The sequence below is a fragment of the Pongo pygmaeus genome, chromosome 8, assembly GCF_028885625.2.
Source record: "Pongo pygmaeus isolate AG05252 chromosome 8, NHGRI_mPonPyg2-v2.0_pri, whole genome shotgun sequence".
NCBI lineage: Eukaryota > Metazoa > Chordata > Mammalia > Primates > Hominidae > Pongo > Pongo pygmaeus.
The window spans coordinates 11,043,285-11,053,977 of NC_072381.2; the positions used below are offsets into that span (position 1 = coordinate 11,043,285).

Below are 10,693 nucleotides of genomic sequence, written 5' to 3' on the forward strand. Positions count from 1 at the left end.
ACCTAAATGTGTTTTTGAATTCTTGCCATTGCTGAAATTAAAGCCTGGTAGTAATAAGTCAGCAGAAAAAAATTAGATTATATGAGCAACATGCACTAAGCATTGTAATTATATTATAAATATTAAAACCAATGATCTTGTCAGGATTAAAACAAATATTTAAACTGGCTACACGTACCATCCATGCCGATCTCTTTATGTTGAAGTGTCCCAGAAACGGGATGTATGGAACCATTTCTTGAACGGTGAAAACAATCATTTTCAATCTTATAAATGACTCCGTGCTTTTATTTTTGCTTGTAGCAAAGGACAATTTAGCAATCTGAGCAGTTGTTTTCCCCATTACAATCATGTTTTTCAAGATCTGGTTTTTAGGATGAAGGGTGTTGCGTTTTGGTAGATGTGTTTTAATTAAATCATGGTGAAACCCCACTTGTTCAAATGGAATGAGGTTTCAGTATAAATGCCTATAAAGAGAGAAAATTTTATTTTGGACAGCAGAGTAAAGATATAAACAAGGTTTATATCAACAGAAGTTTTACTGTAATCATGCACTATGAGCTGCTGTTTTTGAAAAAAAGGGGGCATTTTAATTCCTTGTTAAGAGAGTCCACTGTTTTTCAACATAAACTAAACAGTTTAGAAAATGAAGGGCTATAATAGACCTTAATAGAAGTACCTTAAGTACTGCAGTAGAGATTCATATGTTGATTCTTAAACACAACACCAAAAAGTCAGGATGTTCTTTGAGGACCATGAAGTATTCGTAAATGAAGCTTAAAATAATTTGGTATATAAATCAGATGTCATCTTGTACTGGATTTTAGTATAAACCAGTGAAAGCACGGACCAAAAGTTAAAGAAGTTATGAAAGAAAAATTTGGACTTTTCTCTTGTATATTAATCCAGTAACTTGATCTTTTTTTTTTTTTTTTTTTTTTTTGCCTTCTGTGAGAGCGTTAGGAAACATAATTCAATCTAAGCAACTGGGGAACCCCCAATACCTAGAACGCTGGTGTATACCATAGGATTACTGTTTGAGAGCCGCTACCAAGAAGACGGAACTGCCTGGTTTGTGTGACTGTCAGAGACAAAAGCCGTTATACTGCCATTTTGCGTGTGAAATTCTGGTCTTAAGTCGTAGATCTTTGTTATCTAAAATTTGAACTGAACAGATTCCGTTTAAAGGACGAGAGAGACTTACCTCTCCAGTTGACCATATTTCTCAGTCATGGATGTGACAGATCAGGTAGCAATAGGCAGAAACGGTAGAAGCAAAGGTAATTCAGATCATCTCTGAGAGCTCACCTTTCTACATGTAGGGCTTTGATAGGAAACATAACCTCCTATCTCTCATTGTCCTCAGTACACAATGCCATTTTCTGAAAGACTTTCAGAAATTAGGAGATAAATATGCTGGTACTTCCAGGCCAACCTCTTACTGAATCATCTAGAGCTGATGGATGGACACTTCCTGTCTTCTTTATAATCCCTAGGAAGCAGCAGCTCCCCCAGCTCTCCTGGGGCCCATGCCTGGCACTATTCAGTATTGACACAGTTCATTCTCTATCGTTAATTCAACCAGGGTACAGCACGCACTAAGTATATGCCAAGCATGTTTGTAGGCTTGGCATACACTTAGTGAGTGCTATACCTTGGTTGTGGGAGAAAACAGACGGACACCATCTCTTCTCTGAAGTGGTTCAGTGGCATGAAGAAGGTACCGATCATCCCAGTGCTACGGGAAAATGTTTAACCCATAAGAGAACTAGGAAAACATTGAAGCAAACAAAAAACCCAAAGGATTTCAGCAGCAAGATGGGCTAGTTCTGATCAGAGGCAGTAAGGACATCATCCCGAACCAACCTTCTGAGCAGGACTGGAGCGAGTGGGTCAGAGTGGGTGAGCACAGGCCAGGGGATAGCCCACAGAGTCCCCAGACCTTGCCACCCTCCAAACCTTCTTCTTTCAGATTCGCTACTTGGCTAACAATATGAAACAAATCCTCTGGCCTAAGTGACTGGTTTCCATACCTTTCACAACCCAACTTTCTACTCCCAGTGCCCAACCATCATACAGCACCCAGACTCTGCGATCACAGCTGCAGGTGGTGAGGTGTGCTCTCCCTTCCTCCCTGCCCCAGCCCCTACCTCCTCACCTTTTCTAATGCATCTACCACTCATAGCCTGTGACTGAGTTCTTTCCTGCACAACCCTTTCCCTTACAATGTCCTTCTTTATTATTTTACTCAGGTTGAATCCATTGAAAAGACTCGGTATTTATAGCAGGCTAAAAATGCAGGTTGAGTTTTTAGTTACGGTTCAAGAGGTCAGAGAAGGCCCAGGGTGAATTCAGAGCCTCTGTGGTCTGAATGTGTCCCCCAGAATTCATGTGCTGGAAACCTAATCGTCGATGTAACTCTGGGGAGGTGAGAATGAATGGGAGGTGGTGAGGTCATGAGGGCTCTGACTTCATGAGCGGATCAATGCCACCGTAAAAAGGGCTTGTGGGGGCAGATTCACTCCCTTTCTCCCTCTTCTGCCATGTGAGGACCCAATGTTTGTCTTCTCTTGCTCCTCTGCTGTCTGCCATGTGAGGACACCATAAGAAGGCTCACACCGATGTTGGTGCTTTGAGCTTGGAATTCCCAGCCTCCAGAGCTCTGAGAAATGAATCTCTGTTCTTTGTCAATTACTCAGTCTGTGTGATTCTGTTATAACAGCACAAAACGGACTACAGCCAGCACCCTGGTACACCCTCTGACATCTTCATCATGTTGATAAGGAGCACCTCATGCTCACAGCAGCTCCAGCCATCACATAGGGACCACGTCCATCTTCTTCTATGGGACTGTTTTTTAGGGGAGGAATCCCTTTTCCATGCCTGATCCCTTAGGGAGGGGACATTGGGTTTCTGGTATTCTCAGCCTTTGTAATGGGAGGCCTGTTCTGTCAGCAAGGAGAAAGGTAGGAGTCGGTGCAAGGGGAGAATGGATTGTAAGTACTTAAAGAATGGCATCCATGCCAGGTAGGCGCTTTTCTTCTTCTACTCCATCTGGGTAAACCCAATGGCCATTTAGCTGTGATCTTATTTAGTCCTTCAGCGGCAGTCAACCTAGGGATGACTTCCTCCTCCATGAAGGGCTCTCTTCATCATAGAAACATCAAGCCCTCCAGGTTTCCCTCCTGTCTTGCTGGCCATTCTTCATCAGTCTTCTGTTATTCCTTGCCAGCTTCACTGGCCTCTGCAGGTTGAGGTGCCCCAGGGTGCCCTGGGCATTGCTCTGTTCCCTTGTGAGGAGGGAGTGGAGAGTATATCTCCAGTCCTGACTTCTTCCTTGAGCTTCAAAGCTGAATATCCAGCTGCTAATGTGACTCTCTACATGGAAGCATAAACTTAAACTTGATGTGGCCGGAAAAGAACTCTTGAAGCCTACCTCAGCCCACCTTATCATCATACACCCAACACTCAAAGGAGAACCTAGTGACATTAAAAACAAAAAACAAACAAACAAAAAATCACTTTTTCTGTTCTCAGACTTAGCAGATAACTTGTTGGCTCAACCTCCAAAATGTATCTTTATTTATTTTTTTTTTGAAATGGGTCTCACTCTGTTGCCCAGATGAAAGTTCAGTGGCATGACCATAGCACAGTGCAGCCTCGAGCTCCTGGGCTCAAGTGATCCTCCTGCCTCAGACCCCCAAGTAGCTGGGACTACAGGTGTACATCATTACACTGGGCTAATTTTGAACATTTTTTGTGGAGATGGAGTCTTGGTATGTTACCCAAGCTGGTCTCAAACTCCGGGCCTCAAGCACCTCTTCCACCTTGGCCTCCTAAAATGCTGGGATTACAGGCATGAGATACCATGCCCAGCCTAAAATTTATCTTCAATTTGTCTACTTTTTCTATCTCTTTCCAAGCCGCCGTAAACTCCCACCTGAACTGTTAAATGGCCTTTGAAATGGTCCTTCCCACTTCCTCTTTTACAATTCATTCTCTAGGTAGAAGTCCAAATGATCTCTGAAAAGTCATCCATCAAAATATTGTTTTTTTCATAAAATCATGTAAGAGTTTCCTATTGCTTAGAATTAAATCAATGCAATGTACTTTGGTTCCAAGGGCTGCTTTCGTCTACCTCTGCAGCCTCATCACCTCCTACTTTCTTTCTCATTTACTTTGCTTCTGACACACTGGCCTTTCTCCACACTTACTTCCACAGAAAGTTCTCCTTTCACCACCCTATTAAGTAACCCCCCAACACACTTCCTGTCACATTGCCATATTTATTGTCATCTGTTTTTTATTTGTTGATTTATATAGGATCTGTTCCCTTCCCCCTTAGCTCCAGAACAATGTCTCCCTTGCCTGTCTGGTTTATTCCTCCATTTGTAGGCCCCTGAACAGGACTGGCAGTCAATAAATGTTTGTTGAATGACTTTATGAGCCCCCATTTCAGAGATAAGAAAACTGAGATCTGGTCTCCTAGTCTTTGCATGTGTTCTTCCTTCTATTTGGAAGCCCGGTGTCATCTCTCTGCTCTTTTTCTCCCCTACCAAACTCTCTACCACTTGTTCTTCTAGATCCAGATTTGCAAACTACAGCCCACAGATGAAATCTGGATGGTGGCCTGTGCTTATAAATATATATCTATATTTTGGAACACAGCCATAACATCTATTTATGTGTTGTCTGTACCATTTTTGTGCTACAACATCACAGTTGAGTAGTTGTGGCAGAGATGGTATAGCCCTCAAACTGAAAATATTTACTGTTTACTTTTATAGAAAGGTTTGCTGACCACTGTTCTATACACATCCTAGGTTTCTTTGATACCTTCTCTGCCCTGAAGAGATTTATGTTCCTTCTGTTGGTTCCCAAAGACCCCAGTTTTAACCCCTATCCTAACATCTGTGTCATCCAATAATATAATTGACTAGAGGACTTTTACACCTTCTCCGCTAAGTAGGAAACACACTAAAATCCTATTACTATTCATTGTTTGTCCCCAATGCCTAGCAGTGCCTGGAACATAGTAGGCACTGAATAAACATTTGCATAAGTGTTTGACCGTCTGAATAGATGTTTAAATGAATTAATAAGTGTTTGAATGGATTAATAAAATGTTTGAATCGGGAAGGGCAGGAGGAAGGATTGAGGAAGACTTCTCCTAAAGAACCAGGGGTAGACAAGATGTATGATTTCTGCCTTCTCTCACCCTTCTCACTCTTCTCACTGCTCCATAGAGTTTGGCACCTGGAAAAATTCATCTAATTGGCTGGAAAGTTATTAACCTAAATTTGGCTGTTGCTGTTGAGGCCATGTTAACATGGAGGCTACCAGATCAGGCTTTGGGCTCAGAAATGCTTGAATCTTGTGTCTGCTATTTCTTAATCATGTGAACTTAAACAAGTTATTATAGTTATTATCTCTGCCTCAGTTTTTCATGTATAACATTGGAAGAATTATCACACCCATCTCATAGTATCACTGTGTGGGGATAACCCATGTAAAGTATTTAGCTCAATGCCTGCCACACAGCAATCAATACATGGTAGCTGTTATCTTAGTTCACTGAAAGAGAGGATTATGCTAATTATTTTACCAATGCTTAGGCGAGTTCAAATCTAAGAGAAGATACGGTATTACATTATAAGGAGCAGCCCAGCAAAGTGATTCAGTGCATATGATCTAGAGCCAAACTCCAGCTTGTGTTAAAATCCCAATTCAGCCACTTACTTGTTCTTTGACCTTGTGCAAGTTTCTTCACCTCTGTCTGCCTCAGTTTCTTCATCTGTAAAATGGGTAATAACAGGGCCAGCTGTTGAAGTAAGTGAAATGATACCCATAAAGTGCTTAAAACAATGTTTGCTGTTTATCTTATTATAAGGAAATTAAAGTTGCATGTTAGTTGAAATTTGAGGTGGAGATGAGAGAGCATCAAGCCATCGGGCATATAGCCCTCTAATTCAGATTTTAATTATGCAGTGCCTAGATTGTTGCCTTGCTATGAGTTATTGTTGACGATTTAAAAGAGAATACCCAAAGCATTAAATGTAAAAGTCCCTTGACCTTGCTATAATACATGAAAATAACAATCACTTAAAGGAAGTATATATGCAAATACTGCCCACCTATCACGGGCAGCTCCGTCGCAAACATGGTGTTCATTAATTCTCAAAATTCTTTATAGATGCGTATAGGAATCCGTAGTGACTGAATTAAATTACACTTGTTTTTATAATATAGTGTTCTGATGTGTAGCAGGCTATCAAACAAATGATCTTTACGAGGAAAACTTTAGAATATTGTTAAGTTACTCACTGTGTGACCTATTTAGACTTCTCAGATTCTTCTTATGGTAGACTGCATAATTAAATTTTAAATGGAACATGATAAAGAAATTATACTGGTGATCTCCAGAGATTTTGATACCCTATTTGGCTCTTTATAAGAGGATAGCAAAGACATACTTTAAAAATTAATAAAGGCCTGCCCTAATTTTTTTTCCTTTTAGATTTTCCTTATCTGCTCTGTAATTCAAAGCTATGTTGCATGATCCACAAGTGTTTCCTGAAATAAATGATCAAAATAAAAATTCTTAAAAGCACATTTATCCCAATTTGAGAATTCAATTATTTGTGCATGAGAGCTTTTGTGCAGCAGTGGAACTTCTTTAAGATAAAACCTGCCGTTTTCTGGATTTGTCACCATAGAGAATTGGAGATGTATTCATTCTGTTTGTGGAAGCATTCATATCTTCAGAGTTTATAGAGCAAAGGGGGTAGAAAATGGTTTCCATGTAAGATACAATTTTGCAGTTAGAATTCCTCATTTGCTATGTAAAAGTTGCTCGTCCCTTGGGTGAATAATTTGTTTCCATAACCTTTTGCCATTCATTTTCTTCTGTATTTAAAGGGGCATTTCCAAGATGTAATAACATTCTATATTAAACACAATATTCTCATCTTTACTTAATAACTTTTGTAGTATAAAGCACACCCATGTTAGTTAAAAAGCCTTTCTTATTCCTCTAAAGGATTTCAGATTTTGCTGTCCAATGAGCTTTGACAAAAACAAAACAGGTTGGAGAGTTTCTGTGCCTGCCCAAGGTTGATTTGCTTTCTATACCTTCTTAAATATTGGCTTCCACTGATGTTTGGGATTGTCAAGCTACCAAGAACATATAAATTAATAAAATTTATTCCCATGTATACATAGATAGTTTTAAACCTTGTAAACCTTTCTTTTCAGATTAGGTTTTGTAAATGTTTCTATTATGTATTTTCCTTTTCCTTCTTTCTGGCGAATACGCAGTTTTCCTTTTGGACTGAAACCACTCAAGCATCCTATATTGTGTTCATTTTTCAAATAAGCAACATTAGACTCACAAAACACTATATAAAACCAAGCTGAGGCAGTGACATGAGCCAACAGAGAAAATAAATTCCCCATTAGGCCTGACTATTCATCCTTAAACCTCTGCTTGTCATCCTGGCTGGCGGTGGGGGGTGTAGCTTTAAGGAATAATGCCAAGCTCCATAAAGGATTCTAAAGAGAAACTCATATTGGAAACATGATTATCTAGTGAGTAAGTGGAAACTCTATTTACCACCACAGTATAGCATTTGAGACCCTCCCTCACCCAGATCCCAACCTGTGGAACTCAGGCTAGCATCAACATAGTGACACCTGGTGGCCCCTAATTCATCATTGGGCACCACGGCACCCCTTCCAAAGTAAAGAAAATTTATTTCCAAATTAGGCTTTCAATGTAATAGGTTTCTGCATATGGTTTACAAGTTTTTAAAATACATACCTAATTAATAATGGAGATGCTTATGGAGACCACAATGAAACCTTAAAATGAATCTCTTGAGAATAGCAATACATTAGTCTTCTCTCACGCTGCTGATAAAGACATACCCACAACTGAGTAATTTATAAAGAAAAGAGGTTTAATGGACTCACAGTTCCACATGGCTGAGGAGGCCTCACAACCATGGCAGAAGGTGAATGAGGATCAAAGTCATGTCTTACATGGTGGCCAACAAGAGAACTTGTGCAGGGGAACTGCCCTTTATAAAACCATCACATCTCATGAGTCTTATTCACTATCATGAGAACAGCATGGGAAAGACCTGCCCCCATGATTCAATTACCTCCCACCAGGTCCCTCCCACAATGTGTGGGAATTCAAGATGAGATCTGGGTGGGGACACAGCCAGAACATATCAGGCAGTATCATTACTAATGACATCCTTGATCAAGGAAATATATGAGGTCCTATGGGGGATACAAGGTACAATGATCCCTGCCCTTAAGAACCAAAATATTCTACTAAAAAAATCCAACTCATAGAAGCAGAGTAGCATGGGCACTGGACAAGGGATGCGGTGGGGAGTGGGGAGATGTTGGTCAAAGGGTACAGAAATTCACTAGACAGGAGGGATAACTTTGGGAGATCTATCGTACAGCATGTTGACTGTAATTAATTTATGTGTACTAGAAAATTGCTAGGAAGGTAGATTTTAAATGTTCTCATCACAAAAAAAAGATCAACATGTGAAGTGATAGATATTTAATTATTTGATTTAATCGTTCCACAGTGTATGTGTATGTACATCAAGACATCACAATGTACCCCATAAATATGGGAAAGTTTTACCTTGTCAATTAAAAATTAAACTAATAAATTAGTTAATTAAATAAAAGAACCAAATGGTTCAAAAGTAGGAATCAATTTTAGTAGGAGAAAGCATGTTCTTTCTCAGCAAAATGTCTCTTACGTGATAAAGTAAATGTGTGTGTGTGTGTGTGTGTGTGTGTGTGTGTGTGTATGTATAATACGTTAAGTAACATATACCTGGACCAAACAACTAAATGCAGAGAAAAGAGAACATTTTTCATATGGCAATTGAAAGAATATCATTGGAGGGAATATCCCTTCTGCAACCAGAAAGGGCAAAAATAAAGCAAAGTGCAAGGAATGTAGAGTGTCTTGAGATGGAGACCCAGCCAACTGGTTTCACCCAGATGGTTTGTTAAGAGAATAATGAAATATGAATTAGAAAAGTAGATAGAAGCCAGATTGCAGAGCTTTAGAATGATAGAAGTGGTTTACTTTTTAAAAAATTGACACAAGGACGGCACAGTGGCTCATGCCTGTAATCCCAGCACCTTGGGAGGCTGAGGCAGGAGGAATGCTTGAGCCCAGGAGTTCAAGACCAGCCTGGGCAACATGGCAAAACCAAGTCTCTTAAAAAAAAAAAAAGTACAAAAGCTAACCAGGCATGGTGGCACACGACTGTAGTCCCAGCGACTCAGGAGGCTGAGGTGGGAGGATCGCTTGAGCCCAGGAGGTTGAAGCTGCAGTGAGCCAAGATGGCACCACTGCACTCCAGCCTAGGTGACAGATTGAGACCATATATAAAAAAATTTTTGACACATAATAGTTATACATATTTATGTGGTACAGTATGATATTTCTATACCTGAATACATCGTGCAAAAATCAAATTCGTATTTAGCATATCTGTCATCTCATACAATTACATTTCTTTGTTGTGAGAGCATTTAAAATTACCTGTTTTGAAATATATAACATATTATAATTTTATATTATTATAACCACAGTCACCCTATTATGCAATAGAGCAACAGAGCTTAGTATCTAACGGTAGCTTTATACCCACTGACCTTCTCTCCCAGTGCCTTCCTCTTATCCCCACCCCACCTCATCCCCTGGTAACCACTATTCCACTCTCTACTTCTATCATATCAACTTCTTTAGATTCCTCATATGAGTAAGGTGATATGGTATTTGTCTTTCTGCGCCTGGCTTAATTCACTTAACGTAATGTTCTCCAAGTTCATCCATATTGTTGAAAATGACAGATTTTCATTTTTTATGGCCAAAGAATATTCTATTGTGTATATATACCACATTTTCTTTATCTGTTCATCTATGGATGGATGCTTAGGTTGATTCCATATCTTGGCTATTGTGGATAATGGTGCCATGAACACAGGAGTGCAGATATGTCCTGATGTATTGATTTCAATTCCTTTGCATATTTACCTAATAGTGGGATGGCTACATCATATGGCAGCTCTATTTTTAGATTTTTAAGAAACCTCCATACTGATTTCCGTAATGGCTGTGCTAATGTACATTCCCACAAACAGTATACAAGTATTCCCTTTCTCTAATCAGTGCCAGCATTTCTTATTTTGCATCTTTTTGATAATAGCCATTTTAATTGGGGTGAGGTGATACCTCATTGTGATTTGCTTTGTTTTGTTTTCAGTACCAGTAGGGGCATTGGAACAGAGTTAAAAATAGAATTCAAAGAGCATGTTAGCAAGGTTAATCTGATGGTAATCTGTAACATCTATCATGGTGGGAAGAGCCAGCAGCTTGTAAACTCCTCGAGGAGCGGCCCCAAGTCTACTGTGCTCACCTTTCTATCCTCAACACCTAGCGTAGTGCCTCCAGCACACAATATGTGCTCAAATATGAACCAAATGAACTCATGAGTAAATGGGAGCTAAGAATCTTTCTGAATGGTTGAAGTGAGAGTAACAGGTGCATGAACTAGACTGATCATTGTAGAAACAAAAACGAAATAGTTGATTACAGAAAATATTGGGGAAAACTAATCAATATTATTTGCTTAAACTCAGGCAATGA

General features: G+C 39.6%; 1 protein-coding gene across 4 annotated transcripts in view; it reads left to right on the forward strand.

The window, feature by feature from the left end:
• The window catches only part of CELF2 (CUGBP Elav-like family member 2), a 536,938-nt gene that overhangs the window by 126,081 nt on the left and 400,164 nt on the right, over nucleotides 1-10,693 (forward strand). The window lies entirely within an intron of this gene.